This window comes from Periplaneta americana, chromosome 6 (genome assembly GCF_040183065.1).
Source record: "Periplaneta americana isolate PAMFEO1 chromosome 6, P.americana_PAMFEO1_priV1, whole genome shotgun sequence".
Taxonomy (NCBI): Eukaryota; Metazoa; Arthropoda; class Insecta; order Blattodea; family Blattidae; genus Periplaneta; species Periplaneta americana.
Genome location: NC_091122.1, coordinates 49,661,019 through 49,688,949, shown reverse-complemented (window position 1 = coordinate 49,688,949; position 27,931 = coordinate 49,661,019). Strand labels below are relative to the sequence as shown.

Genomic DNA, 27,931 nt, shown 5'->3' with positions numbered 1-27,931 from the left:
AAATGTAAATACAGTAATGTGGTGACAGTCATAATTAAGGAGTTACAACAGATTTTCGAAACACGCCATGGTGTATGTAGCGCTAGACATGTTTGTGCAGGACTACCGATGTGTGGGGGGAAGTTTAACGTTTCACATTCCAAGGTATAGAGAATTCTTCATGAGAACGGACTGTATCCTTTTCATGTGCAAAAAGTGCAGCATTTAGAACCACATGATCATGCCAACCGTTTGCCTGCCAGATCCCCAGATTTAACACCCTAGATTACTGCATCTGGGGGTGGATGAAAGACATCGTGTACCAGATTAGGGTTCAAACACGAGAAGAGTTAATTCAACGCATTCTCCATGCCGCAGCGACAATAAGGAACGAACATTTGAAGTTACGAAATGCTACACGCGCGGTTCACACCCGTACGAGTCTTTGCCTTCAGATGCAGGAAGGAAATTTTGAACATTTGCTTTAAATCCATTCTACACACATCCACTGGTATAAAATGAAACACTTGTTTGTATTCTAAGTATGATTTCCATTTTTATCAGTGTCATCCTCATCTTTCACTGTTGCTACCTCTCGTCACTGGAACTCTCTGCCGCCTGAAGTCAAGGGCTGCCGAACATTGAAATCTTTCAAATCCAAGTTAGAAAATTATCTTATGACGAGTTGCCAAACTAACTTACTATTATGACAAAATGGCCGGCCCGGATGGATCAAGCGGTAGGGGCACGGCATGTCTCTATCGCTTGGGCCGAAGGGTTGTGAGTTCGATTCCCGCCTCGGGCATGGGTGTTGTGTTTGTATTAGTGTAAGTAAAACAAAGGAAGCAATTGGAAAACAGAAAACAAAGATAACTTTGGTAAACGGCCTCTGGCCGGTCTAAATTAAAAAAAAAAAAAACAAGTGTTGTATTGCATGTTTCCACGTATTCACATTTTTTTTATGTTCTAGTGATATTTAACTTATTTTATATTTTTGTTTTCATATTTTCCGATAATGGTATATCTCTAATGTGATAAGTTGAGCTATATATAATCATAATTTTCCTTACTGTGTGTACTTAAAAATATTGTATTCATTGTATGCTTTGTACTGCACTATTGTATTACTACTATTAGTATTATTATTACTATTAGGTCTATTATTATTATTATTATTCTTATTTTTTATCATCATTATTATTATTGTTGTTGTTATTATTATTATTATTATTATTATTATTATTATCATCAATAATTGTCTTATTTTTTTATACTTTGTATGCCTCATTTATTTTGACCTGCTGTTCACATTTTATTATGCTTTTTTCTTTCTTTCTCTATGTTATATATTATGTCTGATTTCTTCTTACTTGTTGTTTACATTTTATTATTATTATCTTATTCAGTTTTGTGTGTAAAATTGTAGTGTACTTTGTAAATTTGTAGTGTTTTTGTAACGCAGTTTTTACTCCTGGTTGAGTGTTAGGGAAGGCTGTATGGCCTTAACTCTGCCAGGTTAAATAAATCATTATCATTATTATTATTATTATTATTATTATTATTATTATTATCAAATAAAAAGTTTTTTTTCTGCTTTTTTAAAAATTGCCGTAACTCCTTAATTATGAATGTCACCCCATTACTGTATTCAAATTTTTTGTTCCAAATAGCATCAAGAATCACCTCAATGAACCGGGGGATAACCTCGTGATACACCCTGTATATTATAGTCAGTTTTTTATGTTTAAACTCCCCCAGAACTAAATCCTGGCTACGCTACTGCTATCATTTCACACGTAGTGGAGCTATGTAAGACCGTTAAGAAAGCAAATTATTTTCTATCTTTCTGCTGAAATTGTGTGTAATCCAGGGGCGTATTTTGCGGACTACCGGGGCTACCGGCGGTAGCCCAAGGAAATTACAAAAGAAAAAGTTTATAATATAACATAATGTAATAATTTTGTATTACCGTATTAGTTTTACCACAGTAATTAAAATTAAAGTAATTGTTAGATTTATATGCGCTCTCTGCTCTCGAAAAGAAACAAGTTGTCAAGGCGGCATCACTGGAGAAACCGCTGCCGCGAAGGGTAGCCTGTGACCGTTCCGCTCACGTCGCACAACTCCCCGTCCCCCCGCTCCCTCCTGTTTCCATCGTGCACTGTAGGCGGGTGAGTTGCCGCTCTCGTGATCGGTTTCTTGGAAGGCGCGAAGCAACAATATGCTTAGTACGCTAGCTCATTAATGTGATTGTGTTCTTGCAGTGCAGTATTTTAAATTTGTGATTTGTTCGAGTGTCTAAGAGTTATATTAATTGTGAATTATTAAGTTTTTAATTTCCCAATTAAGTGATATTGTGAAAAATATGGCAGAACAAGTTTCTGGAGAGGTTTGTGTTGAAAATGACTGTGTAATAGAAGGTTTATTAAAAGTGCCTTTTAACCGTCGTACATAACAACGAGAAAGTTGAAATTTTGAAAATGGAAAGACCAACTCCTGAGTTAAATTTGTCCATGGACGTAAAAGAAAAACAGCGTGAGTACACACGCCATTTCACTTCAACATCATATGGTAAGTGGAATTGGTTGTGTGGTAGTTCTAAACTGTCTAAACTATTTTGCTGGCCATGTTTGTTATTTAGCCGCGAAACTAATGTGTGGTCAAAAGAGGGGTTTTCTAATATGAACTCCCTTCGAACGGCAGTCCTAAAACACGACAAATCAAAAGCTCATATTTATAGTAGCATGAACTTTGCAAACTTTGGGAAGACAAGAATTGATTTACAGCTAGATAAGCAAAAAGTTCTACACATCAACCAACACAATGCTCTTGTGAAAAAAAATCGGGAGATTTTACTGCGTCTTATTAACGCAGTCTGCTTTCTAGGAAAACAAGAATTGGCTTTTCGGGGTCATAATGAGAGTGTGGAATCAGACAATAGAGGAAATTATATTGAATATTTAAGTTCCTTAAGTGAATTTGACCATTTACTGGCCAATCATCTTGAGAGTTCAACAGTATTCCGTGGTACTTCTCCCGCAATTCAGAATGACTTAATATTTGCTATAAGTGGGGTTATGATAAAGAACATAAAATCTGAAATAGAAGAAGCACCTTTTGTGGCCATTGTTGTTGATGAAACAAGTTACTGCTCTAATCAGAGTCAATTGTCCACTGTTTTAAGATACGTCGACAGTACTGCCAATGTTCAAGAACGGTTTATAGGATTCACAAATGTCAGTTCAGGCAAAACTGCTGCTGCTTTGTTTCAGCATGTGGAAGGTGTTATAGCAGAACACAATGTCGGCAATAAGTTAATTGCACAGACATACTGTACGATGGTGCTTCAGTTATGGCGGGAAATATTAATGGCTTAAAAACAAAAGTTCAAGAAAAGTATCCTCAAGCACTATTTGTCCATTGTTACAGCCATGTTCTCAATTTAGTTTTGCAACAAACTACTTTATCCATTCCAGAATGCCGCATTTTTTTCAAAACACTGTCGGGTTTAGCTGCATTTTTCTCATCATCTCCTAAAAGATTAGAAAAACTCAAGGAATTTATGAAAAAGAAACTCCCAAAAGTAGCACCAACTAGATGGAATTTTACATCTCGGCTTGTAAATACAGTAAAGGAATACAGAGAACAACTGACTGCTTTCTTTGAAAATATCATTTGTAATGACTCTGAAGAAAACTGGGATGATGATGTAATTGTGCAGGCTCAAGGATATTTGTATTTTTTCACACAGTTTCAGAATATATTTCTTCTTGAAGTCTATGCTAGAGTGTTCGCACATACAGATGTGCTCTACAATATTCTTCAGACAAAAAGTCTAGACATAGAATACTGCTTGCAAGAGGTATCAAAGTTAAAACATACTATATCCGAGTTCAGACGTAGTGGGTTTCCGTCCATATGGAGTAATATGGAAAATGAAAATTCTTCAGACAATACAATGGAACCACCATTAAAGCGAAGAAAAGGAGATGATGAATTGAAATACAGGCAGCTGTACTACAGCATACTAGATCGTATGCACATGGAAATTACTGACAGGTTTTCTGATTATGGAAAGCTTCAGTTCACACATCTTCTAGATTCTCAAAAATTTTCTGCTTATAGAGAAAACTTCCCGAATGAGGCACTAAACAAATTATTTCAGTCCTATAACAGTCACTTTGGTCAAGTACGTTTTAAAAATGAATTAAGTGTAATATATTCAGCAGAAGTCTTTGATTTTTTGAACAAACCTATCCATGAAATATTATCTGCCATATATGAAAACCAGCTGAACCAAGTTATTCCTGAAGTCCTTAAATTTCAACATTAATTGTGACAATACCAGCTACGTCAGCATCGGTAGAAAGAACATTTTCTGCGTTGAAGAGAATAAAATCCTACTGTAGATCAACTCATACACAAGAACGTTTATCCGGCTTGGCACTGATGTCAATTGAAAAGTCATTTATACAGAAACTTCGCAAGCGGCCCAACTGTAATTTCAATGACGAAGTCATCAAAGTATTTTCGTCCCAATCAAGACGTCTGGAATTCACATATAAATAGGTAAGGAATTTTATTATGGGGTTTTTAAAATATATTTTGTGTAATAATAGGGTCAGTGGTAGCCCAGACCCTTAAACCAGTATACGCCACTGGTGTAATCTAAGAAACGTTCTGGTTGTTAAAGATAGGAGATAACGATCTCAAAGAATCCTTCAAAGTGCCGAAATGAAAAGCCCGCAGACTTGGGCTGGGGACAGCGTCGCGTCGGGTGCCCCCGCTTCCAGCTCAGACCAGACTGAAGTATTGATTCGCCAAGGCTCGGCTGACGCCTAACAACGGTTTCGACCGTCTTTCGACGTGGGCAGGTCAATGAAATTTACACAAATAAGTAGATAAAACCTGTATGATATGATATGAAGTTATATCTTACAATAATATTCACAAAACTCGACCCGACACTTTCTCTATAATATTGTGTTGTTAGCATTAAGTCAAAATTTGCTTTTATATAATATAAATCCCACAAGGGTAGCTGCCGTTCAGTAAGGGTTGCCAAAAGACACAGCATACTAAACAATAAAAATAAACATTTGTGTTATGATTATTATTTTCAAATGGAAGCTACCCTTGGGAAAGTATGTTTATTCAATAATTATTAGTAGGGAGCGGATTTTTATCTACTAAAAAATTTAAATATATTTATTTTTATGTGCTAAAAAGTACGAAAATATTTGCTAAAAATAAAAAAATAAATATTTTTTTTTAAATATGACAAAAATACCTTACTTAGCTTGAAAAAAAAAATGTTACTAGGTACTCACCAACCACACTTGAGTGCTAGTAGTTGGCCGGGAATTGCAGTGAACAACAAAGGTCATCTCCAAATTCTCCATCACAAATGCATGCCGATTATCTCTGAACAACGACTTATACTGTGAAAACGATCTTTCCACATCACGGGACGTCAGACGTGCATATTTAAAGAGAGGAATGTCACAAACACAAACAACGTCAATTTCATCTACAGGTACATCCTCCAATAATTGAGCAAATTTACACATTTTTTTATATCCACTGTTTTTCCCAAACACATTCTGGAATTTGTCCCTTAGTAATTATGCTTCTGAACCTGGTAGCGAGTCTAGTTTAATTTCCACGGCACGCACCTCCCTGTTTCAGACAACAGGTTTTTGGATGTTTCGAGTTTTTTTATGGTGTCACACAAAAAGCTTAAATTTGCTAATAGGAAAGCCAAATCTTTTTTTTAAATAACCATCTTTCAGTATATCTTGAAGGATATCAATTGACGAAGCCCGATAACAGGGAATCGCAACAAGATATATTGCCTTGCTTGATGGACATGAGCGAGAGGCGAGAGATTTGTTTAAATTAAATAATGTTCATACGCGAGCTCTTATCTGTTGTGTTTGACAAACAGCGTGGAATGAAATCATCTTCAGCATGTTAATTTATTCTCTAATAATAACACTGATATGCTGCCTAGCAGTTCTCAGAACTTGAGGCGATACTATTACAAAAATGGATCACGGATACACCACACAGCGCTTAGAAACACGAAGCAACCAAGAATTCTTAAAAAAGATAACATGCTTCTGAATGATATAATTGATTTAGTTCTTGTAAAAAAATTATTTAACTAAAAAAACTCCAAAATTTATGTGTTTATAACAGATTTCCTGAAAATATGTATTTACATAATTTTTTTGTGAAAATATGTGTTTTTATGTGAAATAAAATTCGGATTTTAAACTTGAAACTTCATGTTCGGAATTTTTAACTTTGTTAATTGTATTTTATCACACGCAAAAAAAATATTTAATCACATAGGAATCCGCTCCTTAATTATTAGTAATGAGATAGAATGTAAAGAAATTTAGGTGTACAGGTGATTACGTAAAATCTGAACAGAATATTTCATTACGTCTACGGCAATAATTTTCAAAATTTTTAAAAGACTTAAAACAATCAACTGAGAATTTTGGAATTGTTCCTCTTGTTCCGAACAGTAATCCAAATACTTCAATCTGTCCTTGTATATGATAATAATCTCTAAAGTATTGAATTGTAGGGTCATAGATGGTCTTCTTTTTTTCATGTACTGCTACAGGTTGTTCAACTGCAGTTTCAAAGCGCACGGTGGGATCGATGATAATTTATCTGTCATTTCCTCTGTCAATGACAATGATGTCAACTCGCCGAGAACTTCCATCTTTTGCAAGGCAGTGGATTTCTTGATGAATCTCGTAGAAGGAAGGAAGACTTTTAGCAATAAGTTCTCGTATTGCATGGTGTCTAGTATTCCGGATGAGTTCCATGTTGGCAGAATCCCAGGATGTGGGATAAGGTTTCTATCTCAGTGCAATGTCTGCACTGGGAGCCATCCTGAGACCGACCTGGCATGGCACGCACGTTTGACACTTGTCCTATCATTGTAATTGTCTCCTTCCACTCGGATACAGAGAGACCATCCCTTGCTTTTATCCAACGGTTAGCTGGCGTGTATTCCTGAAATAATGACATACCTCTGATTACCTTTAATATCTCTCTTTCGTATCATCAGAAAGTTTTATTATGTTGGGAACAATCAATTCCGAGATTAACTTAAGATAAGGTTAACAGATTTTTACCTTAAATTTAGGGATACTTGTCAGTTCCATAGTACGATCACTACATTACTGTTACCGTTGTTGTTATTTCTGATTCTATTGTCGTTATTACTATTATTATCAAACCCTATTATTATAATAATCATCATCATCCGTCACGAATTAGAACTGTCTAGACCTGTTTCGTCCCCATCTAGCAGTCTTCTAAAGGGTCTTCCTAACCGTCGATGTCCTCTGGGTTGATATTGCATTATCATTTTGGGGATTCTTGAATTGTCCATTCGTTTTACATGGTGTAGCCAATTTAGTTTGTATCTGTTTATTTTTTCTTCTACTGACTCTACTTCTAATTGTTCCAATATTTCTTCATTCCATTTTCCATCTAAAAGAGTATATCCTGCTGTCCGTCTGAGAAATTTCATTTCCGTTGCTTTGATTCTGCTCATATCTCTTTTCCGTAATGTCCAAATCTCACTTCCATATAAAAGGGAAGGTAATGCTAGGGTATTATATATGTGGAGCTTGTTTCCAAAAGGTACCAAATCCAACTGGACAGATTTTACAGGACAGCAAAACAACGTACTGAAGCTACAATAATTATTGTAATATATCAATATTTGGCATAGGGTTTATCTGCATCTTTTTGAAGTTTTTTATAGCAAATTTTAAGCTATTCCACATTTTGTTCCAAAGTTATTGGCAATTTAATTTTGGATTTGGTACTTTTGGCATAAAAATTCGAGAAGATTTATATACAATGCACTTAATGACTAAATAACTTAAATAATAATATATTTTGTGATATTTATCATTAATTACAATGTTGTTTCACTTATAAGACAACATTTAGAATTAACATCTTGTCTCAGCAGCAACAAAAGTAAAACGTATCAAACATCATAGTGAACGTTAATAACATTAATAAAGGTGTATCTGATGCCAATGTTATTTACTTTCAGGACTCTCTTGTAAAGTGAAAAGTTCTATAATTCATACCCCTAAACAGAAAGTAAAGATATCAAGCCATTTTTCTTACTTGGGTTTACATGCCTACAGTTCACTATTTCTTTCGGTTCAACCAAAATACGATCATATCTTATCCCATTTGGTAAACATTTTGTGCGTACATTTGGTGTCACTGCATATGCAGAATGTACACCTACTAGTGCTGTTGTAGGGTGAATAGTCGGTCGTTTGGCTTCACTACTTCCAAAACTTTTAGCACTTGGATGTGTCTTTTAAGAGATTTTATGTCTTTGTATCCAATTAAAAATTTTGTTTGACTTACAGCATCTGTATTGGACCAGTATTGCTTGTTTTCACGTTATTTGATATGAAATATATATATATATATGATATATTTATGCTATGAAAGCTGAAGTGAATATGGTATGTTTTCCTTAAAATGTAAATTTAGACTACCTCTATACACCGGATTAGGTACTTTTTGACAAAAATTCTTTCGCTTCAGATTCCGAAACCTAGTAGGTATGCGCTACCACATGTAACTCATTTTTCGAAAATTTTGGATTTGGTACCTTTTGGAAACAAGCTACACATATTTTTATTCTTGTGAATTTTTGTACTAATTTAGCTTTTATTTAGCCATCTTCACCTTCTCGTGGTCCACCCTGTTTCTGCCAATGAGGATATGGCGACCGAGTCACAGCGATATAACTGTTTCATCAAATGCAGAGGAAATGCTGCATTACAAGCCTGTCCAGAGGCTAAAAGTGGCAGCCCCACTACTGAACTACCTAACGATAAGGCTAGTAACCTATCTTAGGGAAAACTTCATTACTTTCAAGCCTCAGAAAAGCAGTATAAGGATTATTATAATAGTATTACTATTGAATTGCTACACGATTGAAACGCAAAAGTGTAACTTCTGAAATAAAATCATACATTGTTGAGTGAATCTCTTTTAAATGTCTTATCTGGAAGCAAGCTTTGTTACAAATTCCTCACATGAGGCCCGTTACACACTTGAAGAGATTTCGCTAGCGAGAAAGAGGCGAAGAGCCCTCCTCCACATACTACAGCGAGTTCTCGCTATGATCACTAGACAGCGCATTTTCGTTCCCAAACGTACAGCGGATCTAGTAGTTTCTTCTGGTAGCTACATCTATTACGTCAAGTGGATACGTAACCAAGCAGGTACACATGGGACCATTAAATAATAATGATGTAATGTAATATAAATACACAGGTTGTAACTTTAATAATGACAACTATTTGTTTATTACGAATATACAAATGATACATCTATGAAACTTCTACAATCCTTCAATGTAGTAACTAGTATTGTCAACAACTCGTTGCCAGCGATGTGAAAATCATAGTATCGCTGTAGCAGCTCCTCTTCTGTTGATGTTTCTGATGGACCACCCTACTGCCTGCGGAATATCGGGAACAGTCCAGAATCGAATGTCACGAAGTGGTCCCTTCATCTTCGGGATTAAGTCATAATCACAGGGGCTTAAGTCCGGTGAATGTGGTGGATGGAAAAGCACTTCCCACCCCCCAGCGACAGTACAAATCAGCTACAGGCTGTGCCGTGTGCGCCCCTGCGTTATCCTGCAAAATGATGGGAGGGTACTGCAAAACGTGTGGGCGCTTTCTTCGCATCGCTGGTCTCAGATTATGTTAAAAAATGACGGAAATACTGTGCATTAACATTTAGCCAAGATCACTGTTCCTGCTTTGTAAACATGGCGAAACACAACCGCTTAGAACTGTAACTAACAGGAGACTAATTTCAACTCTCCACAGCGCATGCGCTGTGAGTCGGATGGAAGAGTCCTTTTAGGGGGAAGGAGGGCAGACATAGACTAACATGTGGTAGAAGTGACAACCAGGGGCGGCTCGTCCATAAGAGCTGCGGAGCTGCAGCACTCCCTGCTTTGACAGGAAAATAAAAATAATATTTATTTTAATTTTTAGAAGAATTGTTACAGCTTTTATTGGTAAATTGCTTTATATTTCATCTGGCCGGGAATATGTACTATTATCTTATGCATTATCTTTTTGCGCGTCTATTGTATTGGAATTGACACTGCATTCAAAGTCGTCCTGGGATCTGCAGGATGGTCAGCTCATAGAGAGTGTCTCTTGCATGGTCAGGGGGTAGAGAGGTGAAGGGAAGCAGAGGGAAACTGCCGCTGTTTAAAACCCATATCTCGCTGCAGTGCCTTGCAGAGCCAGGCCACAAGGGATCTTTCCTCTCCTCCCACACCGCTATTTTAATGCTACGTCAAATAGATTCTCTATTCCCTTGAAACTTAATGACAAAATTTGTATTTTCTTTTCACATAATTATTGTTGTAGAATCTTATCGAGTTATTATAACGAAATTAATATTCTTTTTTGCCTTATTATTACGTACAGTATATATCCAGCCTCCAGCAGAACCTAATATTTGCCTTAACTCAAAATGATTGCACGAGTAGAATCCTTTTGATATAGCACGTAAAATACGAAAGAGACTTCTTTTCCAGTTTTAGAAAATTGTTGAACATCGGTATATCTGAGTGTTGCTTTGGTGTGACGTCTTAATACTGTAACTTAACCAGTGCAAATTTGCAAGCATGAGTGTGTGAGAATTACAGAATATTAATTTTATTTTTCTCAACTTTCCCTTGCGGAGAATATTGATGTAATGAAGTGAAATTAAAGTGTCGTCCTTACCCGACTTAAATCTTACTTAAGCTTCATCCAGCCGAAATAGTGCATATATGTAAGGAAGTATAACAATGAAATTTACGCTAAGCATTTGTGGTTACGTGGATGTGAACAAAAAAAAAAATCTGTATTTTGTTTTCCTTGCCTCTTCGGTGGTGATGCTGCATGGACTAGGAGTGGTGTGACATATTTAGGACATTTGCCCCTAAAAAGCAAAATGCACTAATCTTCGCAGTCTCACCTGAAAAATGTTGTTTCATTGGCTATGTTACGCAACTCATACTGCTGTGCAATTAAGTGAAACAAACAGAACAAACATTCTCAAATATAATCAAGAAGTGAGAAAAAATCGTGAAATTATTAAAAAAAAATATTAATTGTATCAAAGTTTGTGGCCAATATGAACTTCCCGTTAGGGGACATGAAGAAAAAACGATTCGAAGAACCCTGATGTGTTTCGTGGGTTGCTACAGTTCGTGAGTAATCTAAACGAGCCTCTCAAAAATCATTTGGAACATGCCACTGTTTAAGGTTATTCTAAGACAATTCAGAATGCACTGGTAGATTGTAAGTTGAGTGTCTGCCGATCTGAAATTCAGACTGAAATCGATGGTATTAGTTTTTCTTAGGGATTAGAAAATGGTCCCACAGACTTCTCCCAACTAAGGAAGTTTTGGTTTTTCGATATGTAGTGCATTTATTTTTGTCCTACACTTATTAGTAATGGTATCAAGAAGTGAAATTTGTATGTACCGAAATCTACTGCAGCTCTCCCAATCCACGAGCCGCCACTGGTGATAACAATTAACTCCGTCTCGTTTCGCTTTTAAAGCAGTGTTGCCACTATTAAAGTTACACCTCACGTATGTCCCTGTAATGTCATATGATGTAGAAACAACATAAATTTTATGTGATGTTCGTAAAAGATTTGCATTTCATAACCTCAGAATATATGTTTTCGTTCACTGCAACGGGATAGGTTTTCATAAACGAATTATTTGTATACATTGTATAAAATATAAATATTGATAATTTTTACTACCTGAAAGCCAGATTTGCATAAATCTAAATATTGTAACTAAGCATTTCTTCAAATATTAACACTTTACAGTAGGCCTATTTATAAATAGCTTTCTTACATATGTTGCATTTCCAAATGGAATAGATTTACTTCTGTTATTTTATATACGTTAGAAAATACGTAAATAATTTATTTTAGTTATATTACAAAGAAGGGGGATGTCCGCTATAGACGCCTATATACCCAATGGTATTTTCTAAACTCCGAATTCGCTGGTATTATCACCATTTCACTCAGACGCTAGATAAACATCGCAGTTGATAAAGAGTCGTAAAATAAACCAATTAAAAATAAAAATAAATTTCGAACGCACTATAGGCAGGGGCAGGTATTTATGGAGATTAATTTTATCATTTGTGTTTTTTAATATTGGTGTCGGCGGAGATTGTTGGAGATTGATTTGTACTCTTGGCAGAGATTAATGGAAATTTTGGAAAATATAATTATTTTGGAATTGAGTATTAAACCAGTGTGAATATTACTTTCCAAATAATTAACATTAAAGGTTCGTTGGATTCTGGTAAACGTGCGGTAGGGTCAGAGGACAATATTTGTTGGATTGAGACTATATTTAACACACATTCATTAAAAACGGAAAAAAAAAAAACTTGCAGCCCTCAAATTAACATTTTAAAATTATTAGTGAAATGCTGAGTTCCCCGACTTTTGAGTTCACTAATGTAATCAGAACACTTGGAATACCATGCAATGTAGCCTACTTGAATATATAAAAATTCAAGTGAAAAAGAAATTCGAAAAAAAAGTCAGAATATGAAATTCGCTATAAAACGACGCGAATGTGTTCATATTTCGCTATTAGAACTATATTTTGCGATTGTTTCATCCGCATATTATTAATCAAAATCACTTAATTAGTAAAGGTTAGTAAAAATCTGTTGCATATCTATTATGTCGTGATTTTCGCGATCTCCATAAATTCCCGGCCCTGACTATAGGGTAGCACAGCACAGCTGAGGAACAGCGATAGGAGCGGAGGTATAGAAATGGAGCAACGATCGCATATTGGCATCAGTAGTCCAGACAATGCCTTCAAGAAGGATGGCAGGTATTGAATTACTCTCACTGCTTAGATTTAGAGTCCGAATCAAATGACTACTGGTTAAGTTTTATGATTTTAATTAGTGGTCAAAAGAAAAGAAAAACTCTTGCGAGAAATATATTTCTTTAAGGGGTTAGGTACAGCTTACAGCAGTACAATTTTTGGAGATATTCAACTTTTTTTTCCCTCCATTACTGTATCTTATACAATAATGAAAATTGGTATGTGTAAAACATTGCCCTTCTGCTATATGAAAAAAAATTACGATTTAAAAAATTGATTATATATATATATTTTTATGCTCGACCATGCCGAAACGTAGTAATTATACACCTGGTAGCAGACCTTTAATGCATGTCATTAAAGTACACCTACTCATTAAAGGTCAGGTCTTTCAGCCAATGAAGACTCAGGTTACAACTGTTCAGCCAATAACAGGTCAGCTTTCTACCGTTATAAAACCGCAAGTATCGATTATTCGCGGATATGCAATCGAAAGAGTATTAGCGAAAAGTCACGGAGGCTGGAAATCCAATACTGTCGCAGAAGGTTATGTTCTGTTACTATAATAATTAGCGTTAATTGTAAATAATATTCAAATAAATTCAATTTGTCATCTCGTTTTTCAATGTCTAATTTAATTTCAATGTTATCTCTGTAGGTTCTTATGGCCTAACAAGGTCAATGTGGATAAGTTCCTCGGAAAAAATCAATACTTTCGCGTCTGCGCACATCTCACAACATACGGAACATTGCTGAAGGTCAGATACAATTAAAATTAATAATATCAAGTTAGAAATATGGTCGAGCGTAAAAAGTCGTATGAAACTCGCTTGCGCTCGTTTCATAAATATCCATACTCACTTCTTAATTACCTTCATTATAGGCTCCGTTGCATAATGTACTATTTTCAAAATTCAAAGTGGTGGCAGTTTACTGTGCAGTGATGAAGCGTTTCCCTCATAACTCATAAACTTGTTAACCTTTTCACGTTCTCTCTCTTTTATTTTATTGCTGAAACTCATGTTTACAATATCATGCTCTTTCAACTACATTCCTTAATAAACATTTTTTTTAATTTTGTGTTACAAGAAAATACTGATATTTGACCATTTTTAAAATGAATTTATTTTTTATCAATCTATCAAAAGTAGAGAAGTGATCTTGCATCATATTGTAGATATGACATGCATAAATACACACAAAAACTTCATCACAGAATGTTGGATAGTTTTTTAGTTATGTGGGGAAACTGTCAGTACAGTGAACTGAATTTGAAAAAAAAAAGAAAAAAAAAAGTAAATAATTTTATTAAATCGTAAAAATATTTTTTCATATAGCAGAAATACAGTGTTTTACACATACTAATTTTCATTATTGTGCAAGATACAGTAATGGAGGAAAAAAATGTTGAATATTTCCAAAATTTTACTGCTGTAAGCTGTACCTAACCCCTTAATTAAAGGGATACTCATGGCGAATTCGTTTCAGATACCTGTCATGAATTTTGTGATGCAGAATTTAATAAATATTTTCGTGTAACTGGAAGTAAATTTGACGAAATTCACAATTTCATTGAACACCATATCAAAGAAGTGGATATAAACTTTATTTACACAAAATTTTACATAATTATTTTAGTAACTTTGAAATTACGGCAATTTACAAATTATACATCATATGGCTCGTCGAGCTGCGTGGCACCACATAGGAGGTCGAAAGTTCTGGGGATAGTTCAGTATTATTTATAATTTCTTCTTCTTCCTCCGAAATTGCAAGGAAAACTTTCTTTTTAATTCTGAGTTGTGACGCAGGAGGCATTCTTTTCGTCGTGTTGTACATAGACATAAAAAATTGAAATAACGGATCATCATCTTGGGAAGCAATAATTTTTTTTCGAAAGGCATCTATTTCTAGGGATTGTTTTCTCGTATGACCTACGGCCTCTTTCATGACATTCGATACGAAAGGTGTCCTTTGATTTTCCTCTACTACAACACTTTCATTCGTTCCCTCTTCATCATTAACATCCTCGTTCTCCACCTCCACACTGTTTTCTCCCACTTGCGTGAAGTTTTCTTCCATCTTCATGTTCTCAACAACAATGTCGATGACATCACTTTCAGAAAAGTTGGTTGATGTTGGCCTGTTGTTCATGTAGGGTAAGAGGAACTCCATTTGTCTCTGGTACGTCCAGAGTTTGCAGATTGCACTGGCATCGCTGCTTCTTTTCTTTTTCTGTCTTCTCAGTGCGTCTCTGTGACAATCCCTAAGTTTCCGCCATTGTTCCTTCACTGACTCACCTAAACATAAAAAGAATAAAGTTATGAATAACTTAAATTTAATTTTAACGTTCTTTTTTTACTTTAATTAGTCAATGCATTTATTTATTTAATTATTTATTTGAATGGCTGCCTAGGATAACGTTGTAAGTCCGTTTTTGGCCAAACTGAGTTTTAGGCTGAAAAATATTGTATCGCACATCTTACATCATGTGCTGTCACCGTCTTGCTGATATTCACACAACTTCGAGAGCTATAGTATTTTGATTGTGTTGCTGAGTTGAATAACGTTTAACGCAAATAAAATGGCGGACAATCATACTTGTAGCGTGTCACATGGTCTCATAAAAAACGTAAATAGTAAAAGAAAACGTAAGATTAATATCATGCAATGGAAGGACAATGTACGTAAGACATTGAAGGATCAGGGGAAAGAATGTACTTAGAAGAAAGATGACATTAAACCAGGTGTGAAACGACCTGAACTGGTGAGTAGAATAAGGTTGTAAGTCAATGTAGCCCTATAGAGTAGAGTAGAGTAAGGAGAATAGTTAAAGGTAATAAGATCATGGTTACTCTGGATTCTACCATGGCCCAATAAGAGAATAAAGAAAAAAAAAAGGATTTTTGTCTGTGTAAGTTTAATATTGATATTATATGCCTAAACATATGATCTAAGTTGTGTAATTTGTTTCAAGTTCTTATGATATACATTTGTCTATTATTATTATTATTATTATTATTATTATTATTATTATTATTATTATTATTATTATTTAATGTACTCAAATGTAACAACCATAAAGAATCTACCAGGAAATATGGACAGTATTTAAGTTTCTTTGCTTTACAACGTTGTTCTTCTGGATTGACATGCATTCATTCATTCATTCATTCATTCATTCATTTATTTTATTCCATAGATCTTACATGAGCAATGAAGCTTTAAGATGTGGAACATGTCAACATTTTACAATATTACAATTACAATTTTTACAAATTTTTATAGTTTTACAATTTAGTAATTTTCTACAATTTTTACAATTTTGTACAATTTTTTTTACATTTTGGCGAGATGTAGTGAGATGAGATGTGGTCCGAGGATTCGCCAAAATATTACCCGGCATTTGCCTTTTCGGTGGGGGAAACCTCGGAAAAACCCAACCAGGTAATCAAATCAAAGGGGTTGATGCCAAGGACTCGCCATAGACCATCCGGCTTCAGTCCCACGGCTGGGGAAAACCTCCGAAGTAACCAAAGTCCGAAGGGGGATCCAACCCAAGCCCGAACGCAGCTCCGGATCAGCAGCCCAGCGAGTCTGCAACGTTTTTCTACTATAAATGTTCAAAAAGTTGTGTTAATTGGAAGATGAAGGCAATACATATATATATATATATGATGTGAATACTTACTGAAGTATTAATACAGACCTAACACAGTCATATTTTGTAATGTTAGTAATAATAATAATAATAATAATAATAATAATAATAATAATAATGATTTATTTAACCTGGCAGAGTTAAGGCCATACGGCCTTCTCTAACACTCAACCAGTATGGAATAAACATAGTTTTAATTTCCTGACAAACTGTAAAAACTGACTTACAACGTTATTCTAGGCAGCCATTTATTTATTTATTTATTTATTTAAAGGAAGAAATTATGAATATATGACATTTGCATGTATCTTTTTGACTTGAACTTCATATGTACACGAGTGGAAGTGAAATATCGCCTTGCAGATATCCAGAGCGAATAGCTCATATTGTATGTAACAAAAAACTATAATATCATATTGATGGAAAGTTCATAGATTTCTCAGAAAAGAAAATGTTTTTTTCCAACCTCTTATTCGGTAACTATTAAGAATAGGATCGTGATTTTTGTCCATATCGATAGGAATTCTAATAAAGAATAATACAATTTATCCCTCTGTCGTATTTCAATAGCGTGGACGATTTTCATGTAAATTTAATTTTAAAAACCTCTAATTTCAAATATATTATTATAATGTACCGAAGTACATATGATATTTCCATGCAGACATTCTGCGTCATCATACGATGAAAAAGTAATGGAACGGAGAAAAATTCTCTCCGGCGCCGGGATTTGAACCCGGGTTTTCAACTCTACGTGCTGACGCTTTATCCACTAAGCCACACCGGATTCCACCCCGGCGTCGGAAGAATCGTCTCAGTTTTAAGTTCCAACTCTTGGGTTCCCTCTAGTGGCCGCCCTCTGCACTACGTCATAGATGTCTATGAACGTAGAACTGAAGTCCACACATGTGCTGAGGTGCACTCGTCATGAGTGACTAGTTGGCCGGGATCCGACGGAATAAGCGCCGTCTTAAATCACGAAGTGATTTACGCATATCATATATATTATTATAATGCACCGAAGTACATATGATATTTCCATGCAGACATTCTGCGTCATCATACGATGAAAGAGTAATGGAACGGAGAAAAATTCTCTCCGGCGCCGGGATTTGAACCCGGGTTTTCAACTCTACGTGCTGACGCTTTATCCACTAAGCCACACCGGATTCTAGTCACTAGTCACTCATTACGAGTGCACCTCAGCACATGTGTGGACTTCGGTCCTAGGTTCATAGATATCTATGACGTAGTGCAGAGGGCGGCCACTAGAGGGAACCCAAGAGTTGGGACTTAAAACTGAGACGATTCTTCCGACGCCGGGGTGGAATCCGGTGTGGCTTAGTGGATAAAGCGTCAGCACGTAGAGTTGAAAACCCGGGTTCAAATCCCGGCGCCGGAGAGAATTTTTCTCCGTTCCATTACTCTTTCATCCTCTAATTTCAAGCCACTGCACGATGCAAGCAAGTGGCAACGTCGAGGCAGAGAGCAGCTCACGTACCGAGACACACAGAGTTCGTTGACCTCTTACATCTGTATCACGAGTAGAGTGTGTTAGCGGAGATGTTGCCGGACTGCTGAAACTTCAAACTTAATTTTATAATTAACTGTGTATTTAATCACAAAACGTAATGTAGGTTTTCTATTCATTTAGTCTGCAAGACGATTTCATTCACTGCATTCAGCAGTGATTCGTCGCTACCTATTGCTTTGGAACGCCTTGTTTAAACGGACTTAGGTCTGTTTTAAAAGATTACAATGAGAAAATTAAGGATCTAGGTTGGGAACCGTTAACACATCCAATGCATAACAAGCTACCAAAAAAAGAAAGAAAGAAAAAAGCTGGCGCCAGCGTTTTTGGCGTGTCCCCTAGAGTATAGTACCCAGTTTGTGAGCATGTTGCTAGTGCAGCTGAGAATGGTACCACTTCCTATACACGTCACGTCAGCCATTTGCCAAACACAGTTGTCAGACTGACTACGGTAAAGGTAAGACACTAGCACTTTACATTCCCATTACTTATTTCACACGTGCTCACATTTAAATACATTTATTTTAACAATATTGCCGTTCTCGTTGTCGTTTCCGTTCCTGGTTTATTGTGAACCAGCCTTAAGCCGGAGGAGGGATTACTGTGGTGGGTAAACGGAGGGGGTAGATATACACTGATGGCGCATCATATATGAAGAGTTTGCGGGAAAAACGATGAATGTTATAGTTTTCTTAAGGTTGATGTCATTATCTAATTCAATGGATCACTGCGAAATTTAATGTTGTTCTTATGAAAAATGGTAAAAAGTAGAATTATCACCACGAATACAGTAATCCTTTCCTTTATTTTCTATAGAAACAGCACTACATCTTGAGTTATAGACTCAATTAGATCATTATGTAATCCTTAATAGAAATGTGACATTCATCGTTTTTCCCGCAAGCTCTTCATATGTTAAAAGCAGGTAAGAAACTAGTAGAATATAATTTCAATCGTACTTAAAATTGTTTGAATTAGATTTACTGTTCATTCAGTTACTATGATGTCCAACATGATGTACTGTTGTGTATCTGAACGGAGTGTCATTGTTTGCGTGACGTAAGACAGCGCCATCATTTATTTTTAAAGTGTATGCTCGAAGTGCATACAACTTGATGGCAAAGTAGGTCTTGTCGTAGTTCTGATTATCAGGCAGTACATTTCACTTGATATATTATGTCAGAGGAAGAACAATCATTATTTGTATACATCTGAAGTCTGGTTAGCGAAATATGTTACTAGTCAACGATGTATGCAATGGAGGGGGAAAGGAACTGGCCACTCTACCATATTATCTCCTGGCTTAGTTGCCTCATGAATGATGCCTTATTGGTGTCACTTATGTCTTCGGACAGTTGACTTAAACAATAAATAACATATATAAACCGTTGAGAGCAGAAGTGGTGTAAATCAAAAATGGGTAATGAGGGTTAAAGTAAACATTCTGTAAAATACAGCGCAAAATAGCAATTAATATTCAGTTTATTTAAACTATTAGTAGTCAATGGATAGCACGAAGGACATATTAATTGCTTACTTTGCGCTGTATTTTACAGAATGTTTACTTTAAACCTCACTACCCAATTTTGACTTACACCACTTCTGCTCTTCTCTTAACGGCTCATATATACAGGGTATTTCCGGGCAGGTGTTACTAACTTTTAGGGAAGATGGGGAAGGGCACATGGATCAATTTGAGATAAGGAACCATGGTCCGGAAATGACTGAGTCGAAAGTTATAAGCAAAAATAGTTGTGTGGAAATGAAATTGTAATTTGGCACCACATGCCCTCCTTCCCTTAACCTTTGGAACAGTCGTGGAAAGATGGTGTGGGCCGGATGTCTCCTACGTGGGTACTGGCACGATACAATCTGTGAGCTTGTCTACTGTTCCCATTGGCTCATCCGTATTCGAAAATCAGATCTGCATATTCCGCTCTCGTGTACTCCATTTCACTAGGACTGATCGACTGGCCACTGCAACTTGTACACATACACTGCTGTCTACGCATGTCAGGACCGACCGACATTGTGCTATCTGCATTGCTTTAGTGTAGTTTCCTCTCCCCACCCCTCAGACAGCGCACTAAATGGAATACAGTAAGTAGACAAAGTAAACAACGTCAGAAGAATGCAGTATGTGTGAGATGTACAGATAAATACACATAAATAAGGTGTACAGAGGAATAAAATTATTTAATTTCCACAGAACTATTTTTGTTTATAACTTTCATTTCCGGACCAGGGTTGCGTATCTCAAATTGATAAATGTGTTCTTCCCCATCATCCCTGAAAGTTAGTAACACTAGCCCGGAAACACTCTGTATATTTTATAAATCCTCTAAAACAGTGGTATTCAATCTTTTCTGCTAGTGTACCCCCAAACTGCATTGCAATTAACAAAGATTAGGACTGATATTGTATTAAAATAAATTATTATCATTATTATTATTATTATTATTATTATTATTATTATTATTATATTATTAGCTACTGTACAATAATAATAATAATAATAATAATAATAAAGTGTGGGTACTTTTTGAAAAGCTCTTAATGAGCACTATTCAATATATATATATATATATATATATATATATATATATATATATATATATATATATATATTGGGTGTTCCATTTAAAATAAGAGAGTTGGAGTTACTTCCGGTTAAACCGAAAGTAGAAAAAACTCGGTAATACCATTATTGAGTTCTTAGTATATGGTTATCCCCACATACCAAGTTTCATGTCACTGAACCACATGCTTCAAAAGTTATTTAGGTGATGCGGGACTTTTAACTAACCCTGTATACACGAGTGGAAGTGAAATATCGCCTTGCAGATATTCAGAACGAATAGCTCATATTGTATTTAATAGCTACTGTATAATAATAATAATAATAATAATAATAATAATAATAATTTGCACAAGGAAAAACAAGAGTTGCTATTTCAAAAGAAACTATACCTAATATAATATAATATAATAATTATCAACAAGTATAATAAAATAAATGTCAGCATTTTTACATACGTAATCGGTGGGGTGTATAGGCCTACCTCGCGTACCATAGATTGAATACCACTGCTCTAAAACATACCTGTAGGAAAATGAAGCTCGCTGGCTATTTTGCTCCATATCTCATCTTTTAGCTTCGTTCTCATGTAATCTTCATGGGCGGTGTCATACAACGCTGGGTACTCTCTCACAAGTTCTATTAATTGTTTCATACTTTTTCACAGCAACACTGCAGAGGAAACTGTGAATACTGAACTGGGCCTTTCGCTCTCTCGCACAACCAGACTGAAGCGTCTGTCTGCCTCCCCTCTTCTGCCCCTGCGCTGCGGTGCCTCATTCTATCCCGTTCACAAATTTCTCGGCTAGGCTGCCATCTGCTATCCTGCGTTGCGTTGTGCTGCCATCAGTATGCGGCCGTCGGCGTTACGTTGGGAGAAGCGAAGCGAGCACATCAAGTCACACGGGAGACTCATTATTTCACATAAAACGAAATAGAAAAATGAATGACTTACGGGGTTTTGATATGATATTATATTTACATCACACTCTACGTCATATTGTAATGGTGTACCTCACATTTCTCTGTATCCAGTGCCACCATTAACACATTATTACATTACCAAATTATTAGCACTACATGTATACATAAATACTACAATTTATACTATGTACCTTTTTATTACTCGACCTTATCTCCCCTTCAATATTTATCCTACATTTCCTTTGCTATTTTATATTTTTGTTCATTAATCCTAATATCTCTAATATTATTTACTGCTTTCAAATCCCTTTTTTTCTCTAACTAATATCACAGTTTAGTACAGTGTTTCTCAAACTTTTCTGAAGTGGGGACCACTTTTTTAAGTCAGAACAGTTCCGCGACCACCTTACTCTTGTTCCCTTCGAAAGTAAATTTATCATTTATGTAGCATATTTTAATACCAGTATACTTGCATTTTAATGTAGAAATAATTAATTAAAATTAATTTAATTCAATTAATTTTATATTAATATTAACTAATTAAGTTAATATTAATAGAAGAAAATTTCTTATATTGTCATTTGCAAAAACAGAAATAAAAAAAATTAATACAGAAACATGCCCGATTTTCAACAAGTAAAGATGCAATTTTGCATGTTCTATTATTGGTGTACGATGTACAGTACGTGACCATTTGAATGTGCAGACTGGGTGTCAGCAAAACTATTAAGAAAGTCATAAATACACGAAAAGGTTCGGTACTTTGGTCCTGTTATGGATTCGGGTGGTCCCTAGCTGGATAACAGGCACAGCGCCAGATTTGTACGGAAAAGATGGCATGAAACACCACGTTCATAGTGCTTTAAATCCCTCTTTTGTTGCTGAGAGTAGAGTGGGAAGGCGATAGACGGGTAGGGTAAATAAATTTCATAAAATGTCAGTACTGGGAGAAAAAGTGAAAGGCGATTGGCATGTGTCATTTACAAACTCTGAGATTTTCAACTATAGTGTGATACGCAATTCGATTGAATTTTATTTTTTCTTCTGTCTTTTTTGAAGGACCACAAGGGCAGACATCGAGGACCACAGGTGGTCAGCGGACCATAGTTTGAGAAACGCTGGTCTAGTATATACAGTCACGAAGCTCTATCCGCAGGGAATATGGATCCATAGATAGTTGCTAACCACTAGTATCGCTACTATCGCCTCATCACGTACAATGTGAAACAGTACCGGCACAGTCTATTGTTCCTGGTAACCTCATCAACTCAAGCTTCGTGACTGTAAGCTTATATACTATACTGTGCTAATATTCACTAAAATCTCAATTTCACTTTTTTCTAAACATTATTTTTTTCTCGCTGTTATTATACTCGCTTTAACATCTTTGGTCATATCGCGCGTTAATCTTTTGGGTGAAATCCGAAGGCCACAAGTCGTCTATCTTGTTGATTGGTTAGAGTTTCAGTTGATATCAACCCTTCCTCTTCAATTATGTAGAATATTATAATCTTTGGTATTCGCATGGTATCTAAATTCCATCGACATCCGAAGGCCTGTGTACTATTGTTGAGACTGGTTCTACTGTTGTGAACTAGATGGCGACTGTATAGCCTATGCATTACTGATTTGTTATGAATATGATTTCCGTGATGAATGAGGCCGGTGATATTCAGAGATGTTGTGGCCCGAATTTCCTGGCATTTGCTTTACGATTGAAGGAAAACCCTGAAAAACCTCAACCAGGAAATTCAACCCACAGGGAATCGAACCCGGGCCCTCTCCGTAAGACACAAGCATGCTGGCCCCTACACCACAGAGGTGGTCTATTGTATTATTTACCCTATTTTTTCCATTGACCTTTTCTCCTATCTTTCTCTTATATTCATTTACTGTTCCAATGTTCAAATATTAGTACTACTTTCTTACTGTCATTTATTCAATTCTCCTATATAACACTTCTTCACTATTATTATTCACTCTTTCTATTTGCGTTCATTTTCACTTTTTCACTATTCCACTTACACCAAATCCTTTCTCACTATTCTCACTTCCTATAAATACTTATACAGTATTCTTTCTCTATCCATTTTATTCTACACTTTTATCTTCCCTATACTCCTCGATCTTTTTACAGTTCCACTTTAATCCACTTTTTGATCACATCCCCAAATTTTTTTAATCTCATCTAATACCTCTGCAATTTTAACCAAATCCTCAGTTGTCGCAGGTTTTGACCTTTCTTTACTGCTCATCTCAGACTTACGGGGTTTTAAAATTACCGATTTAATTATGACAATGACAAGAGGGTGCTGATATCAGAAATTACTACACGCATAACATCCGCAAGACTTCTATGTACGGGCTATTCCATCTCAAATCGACCGAAATATAGAGAAAATTGACCATGCAATTTTTAAATACAATGAAACTTTTTCTGTCCGTTGACAACTGTGATACCATGCTTTGTGCAAAGTTTGAGGCATCAGAACTTCATAGTGTTTAAATTAAAAACATTTAAAATTTATCGTATTTTCATAAAATTAGCAACTTTAAACTGTTGTGGCTCCGAAACCCTTTCACCCAATGATCAAAATCGTGGTTTATTTTGATGCTGAGAAATTAAAGTTTATATTGACACGTAAACAGTTTTTCTTACTTTTTATGGAAATGGAGAAATTTAGATTTTTCTTCATTAAGACGCCTTTGGCCACGAAAAAATATTTTTAAAATATATGGTTAGATTCCGCATTGAAAGTACAAATAAACACATATTTTTACTGGTACACCGTTGATAAGAAAGTATTGAAAATATCAAATAAAGAAAATAAATAGTACGCGCGTGAAGTAACCAGCTGACTGTGAGGCGGGATTTAGCCCAGACAAGCAAGGCCAGGAGACAAACACGTGATGTTTCGTCTAGTAACGCATAGCTGGGCTAGCTTTATCACAAGTTTTCATAAACACAGGAGTAAAATGACGCCCAACGCTCGCTTATCTTCAGCTCTCGTCCAGTGCTTTCTGTACTGGGCCGTTCAAGTCCAGGCATGTGAAAATAATTTATTTAATACCCTGGAAACTTATTGCCGAGCCACTAAGCAAACAATGCCGAATCCCTCTTAATAATGCACGTTTTTTTTTCTCATTTTTACAAATTGGCAAAAAGCCTAAAAGTAAGTAAAATCAGATTATCTGTCTCTCTCTGTATACAATAAAAATAAGGATTACTTCTTAACATAACATACCAAATGTCAGCTTCAAAATGAGCTCTCGTTCAATGTTCTGCAGTAAATGGTTCCAGAGTTCTGAGCGCTGAAAGAGGCTTGTTTTTATAAAATACGCTAAATTTGTCGCTCAATAGTACGAAAACCGTTTGACTTTCGATAGTATATTTTTGAAAATGCACTGTTCTCAGCACCTTATGTAAATAGGGAAAAAACTAGAAGTATAAAAAATGCGAGGTTTTTTAATGATCGATTTCATATGGAATAGCCCACGTAGACATTCCAAACATATTTAAAGACACGGTTCATAATAGAAAGAACAAAACTGCATTTTATTCGCAGGTAACTAGGTCGTCTTTACCTACAAGACTCGCTACAAATAACAGTCCACAATGAGACAATGTCCCAAAGAAATATTATCGAAGAATATCTTCGGGCTACTATATGACTTTCAGAGAAGTCTAACCAATAATATTGCAGCAAGAATCGTTACAGATTATGAGATAATAGCTCAAGCAGGGTGTAGTCATGCCAGGACGCCGCCGCGGTATCTTTTTCAGCAACCTGGGAGTGCCCTGCTCCTTTGTTTCTATTTTTTAAAATAATAATGATCTTACTTGCGTCTTATTCAACTTTTTAATAACAAACATTGCACAATATTATCGTATAAAGTCATTTTTTTTTAACTGGACTCATTAATATACCAAACTACATATTATACATTTTATTTTAGTAATAAAAAACTCGAATGTTGTAAAATGAATACAACAAAAGGGTCATTCTCATGAAACTGTCACTTTTGGAACCCAAAAATGGCAATAACTGAAATTGTGAGGAGATTAATTTTTTGCTAGGTATTGGTTAAAGGTGTGAAAGATAAGTCAGGTGTGTTAGTGGCGATGTCTAAATCTTCGTGTGCTACGAGAAATAAAACAAAATCAATTTTCAGATTCCACGGTGTCCACACCTTGCTTTTATAAATTTCTTCCTCTTATAAATTTTTGTTTTTAAGCTTTCTTTTCTTGTCCTTTCCTTATTCTCATATTTTTTCCGTCCTCTAGTCAGTTTACTACCACTCATCATGTAATACAAATATGATACAGTCACAATATTGTATCCATTTAGAACTACGTAATCTAGAGACCATATTTTTCCACCTACATCGTAAATATCACATCAATAATAATTATCATGGACTGTGAATTAAATACCCCGTTCTAAATAAATGCACGGTGTTTACGGCCACGGTGTCAACATTTCAGACTTTGCGCTGGTGTGTACCAATTACTTTTAAGCATATTAATTTTTCCGATCACATTTGATAAGTAGCCTATGAAGTCATTACTTACCCAGCAGTTGGTAATCCCCCCTTGCGTAGTTAAGCTGGCACTTTATCCACGGTGTCCACTTCAAAAAATTAACACTTGCTATTCGATGCTGCTTTTGAACTTGACACGCAAATACAGATTTTTATATGTTTGAGAAAGCACTGGCAATTACCGTCTTTATCTTCCGAATGTTCTGGAAGCACCACATTGAACTTCTCCTTTAAAGCGGCAAATTCAAAGCCAAGAATCTTCCGTCCCATGGCAAAGCCTAAAACTCGTGGACAAAAAACCACACCACTTCTGTAGTGACATTGGGAACTTTTATAAAACAGTTGTATTTGAGATGTTTACTTCCTTTAACGTACTTTTCAATACAATAAAATAAATTATATCATTAATAACAAAGTAAAACCCCATAAAAATCAAAATAACTCTAAAAATGAATAAAAATATAAATCTAATAAAACAAATTGATATATACATCATAACCTAAGATAAATAAATTATATCCCTGATATTCATTGAAATTTATATTTTGTAGTGCGGGACATCCACGGTGTCCACATGTTTGGGTATTCCAAGCTATGCATGGCGATAAGAAAATGTAATATCGACCTGTCTTTAGGATGAATAACTAGATGTAATAGTCCTATATTATTTACACAAGAGACATTTTTCAAGTTACAAGCCATTACAGAAATCTATGCAGGGGAAAGAAAAAATGTGATGGGTTTCGTGAGAATGACCCAAAAATATTGGAAATTATTCTTAAAACATTAGCCAAAACTTCCATCTACGTCTCGGCCTCCCCAAAGTTTTTTTTTTCCCCTCCGGCCTCCCAACTAACACTCTATATGCATTTCTGGATTCGCCCATACGTGCTACATGCCCTGCCCATCTCAAACGTCTGGATTTAATGTTCCTAATTATGTCAGGTGAAGAATAAAATACTTGCAGTTCTACGTTGTGTAACTTTCTCCATTCTCCTGTAACTTTATCCCTCCTGGCTCAAATACTTTCCTAAACACCTTATTCCCAAACACCCGTAACCTCTGTTCCTCTCTCAAAGTGAGAGTCCAAGTATCACATTCATACAGAACAACCGGTAATATAACTGTTTTAAAAATTCTAACTTTCAATATTTTTGAGAGCAGACTAGATGACAAAAGCTTCTCAACCGAATAACACTATAGCGAAAATAAATATGTTTCAATAAATATATTTTAATTAATGGATGTGTAGATAGATAGATGCATGCTGGACACATGACTTATTCACTATGTAGGTTCGTGTATCACTGCAGCAGCGACCCACATAACCGCCGGGCAGTTGTGAAGGTCACGCTCGGGGCATGCACTCACCCCTTCCCTTCCCACTCTACCCTCTCAGCTGCGAGACAGTGTCTAGTCTAGTGACAGGAAATTCTCCTGCTTCTCTTTAAATTTTTGCACGAATCTTTATTAACTTCGAACTAACCTTGGTGGAGTTCAACATAAGCCTACAACTGCGACTATTTTAAGTAAACTACACGTACTAACATCAGTTAAGAATGCAGTAACGAGTGCGAAATGAAACAAAATTAATTAAATTAAAGAAAATATAGGAATCCTTTTAATAAGAGTTCTCTCTTCTGCTGGGTCGTTGGGGTTATCACGATAGTATTGCTTTAAGAATATAGTTTAAGAAATCATTTCCTTTTTCTTAGAAAAAATGGCTGAAAGTCTACGTCTATAACGGATGGGTCA

At 35.7% G+C, this 27,931-nt stretch overlaps 2 long non-coding RNA genes across 2 annotated transcripts in view; one reads left to right on the top strand and one right to left on the bottom strand.

Moving 5' to 3' along the window:
• LOC138701314 (uncharacterized) overlaps nucleotides 1-21,515 on the top strand; it is a 97,446-nt gene extending 75,931 nt beyond the window's left edge. The window contains exon 3 of the long non-coding RNA XR_011332500.1: nucleotides 21,378-21,515. This is a non-coding gene — a long non-coding RNA (uncharacterized lncRNA). The remainder of the gene's footprint in view (nucleotides 1-21,377) is intronic.
• Nucleotides 14,502-27,413, bottom strand: LOC138701313 (uncharacterized). The gene is made up of 3 exons (XR_011332499.1): nucleotides 26,208-27,413; nucleotides 21,236-21,621; nucleotides 14,502-15,240 (listed from the first exon to the last, which is right to left on the bottom strand). It is a non-coding gene; the product is annotated as an uncharacterized lncRNA (long non-coding RNA).
• Nucleotides 27,414-27,931: the final 518 nt, after the last annotated feature.